Here is a 1746-nt window from a genome sequence, read left to right as displayed (position 1 = left end):
AACTGTGGTCTTATTGAATTAGATTCCCGGCACACCCGATTGTTAATCTGACGTGGAATTGAGAGAAATGTAGAGGTAATCACGGGAGACTGTGCAGAGCTCACCTAGCTATATCTTCTATCCAGGCACAGGCAATCTCTGGCTTTTTCACTATAGTGCATATCGTTATGCCAGTCAGTGTTCGGTTTCCAATTTCTCTTCTTCGATAATTCAGGCCGGTAACTGACAAATTTGTGACATTGTTTTACATCGCGTGAAAAATAATATTCGATCGGCTCGATCCATTTCTTGCGAGTTCACCCTTGACATCGAATAGTGCAATATATTTCTCTTAATTTTATTTTCGTCGGAAAAGAAGATCCAAAAACTGTTACCGATATTCTTGTAGACAATTGTTTGTCATCGATTAGTATTACATCATAATATCTAATGCCAACCGGTTAATGTTCTATCTAAGGATTAAGTATCATTGGTGAAGGAAGTTTGACTTGATGGTGCGGAATCTGTAAATATTGCACTTCAGGAACCTAGCAGAAATGGAACTTCCATTTGAATGATATATCATTACTAAGAAATTGGGAAAAAAATAAAAACAAGGAGAGAAAGAGTGAAAAGGGGAGAGAGAACCTGCTAATAGGCCGTGCAAGGTTGCCTAGGCCTGCTCTACGCTATTAAACCTTAATCGTTATAGTCATAAAATTATTTTGTACTAAGAACTGTTTATAATTTTGTATCTAATCTCTGTAAATACCAAGCAGATTGTCTATGGCTAATGAAGCTTAAACAAAATTGATATAAGTAGACTATGTAAAGGGAATCATATATATATATATGTATATATATATATATGTATGTGTGTGCGTGCGTGCGCGCGCGCGCGTGTGTGTGTGTATGATGTATGTATGTATGCATGCATGCATGTATATACATATCTATATGTATGTATGATATATATATATATACACATGTATATATATTTTAATTAGCGATAAGAAAGCGAGCGAGAAAATGTAATTAAATTTCACTGAAGAACTGGTAATATACCAATGTACAACGATCTAGGAATTATTTGTATTATACAGGTGACAATTTAAGGGACAAATCATCAAAGTATACATGTTACTCGATAGCCACGTATATGTATAGGGTACTCCATTTCATATTTGTTCTGAAATTCCGAGTAAAAGTAATTATACATATATATGAGTAAAATAACTATTTCATTTCGCAAACGCAATAATGTAATAAATACTCTTAAAATTGCTTACCATATCTGATTAATGAGAAAAATTTTTTTGTATTTAAATTATCCAATTAAATACGATAATAATAATTTACAAGGAATTAATTGATGAGGAATTTTAGAAGGAAATATTTCACTCCTTGGGAAACCCTGTACAGTATTACGGTGTAGAATCCAACTAGTCATTTATGACACTTTGTAACAATTAAAGTAAATCTTTTACAAAAGACACGACATACGAGAAACGTGTTGTTCTAAATTATGTTTTAATTAAAAAAAGAAAGAAAAAAACTGAAATGTTCACGCCCTAAAAATAAATGTTTCCACGTGCACATTTAACATAATATACTTTGAATTTTTTCTATTATAATTGCATGTACATTTGTACACTATTGCGAAAGGAACCTAATTGTTGGCTATCATATTATTTCTATTTCTATCTGTCTGCCACTAAGTGCGAACTATCACTTAAACATTATTGACGGTAATCTAAGTCTTGCGCA

This window comes from Eufriesea mexicana, unplaced genomic scaffold, assembly GCF_001483705.2.
Source record: "Eufriesea mexicana isolate 0111107269 unplaced genomic scaffold, ASM148370v2 scaffold7347, whole genome shotgun sequence".
Classification (NCBI taxonomy): Eukaryota; Metazoa; Arthropoda; class Insecta; order Hymenoptera; family Apidae; genus Eufriesea; species Eufriesea mexicana.
Note: the sequence above shows the minus strand (reverse complement) of the source record.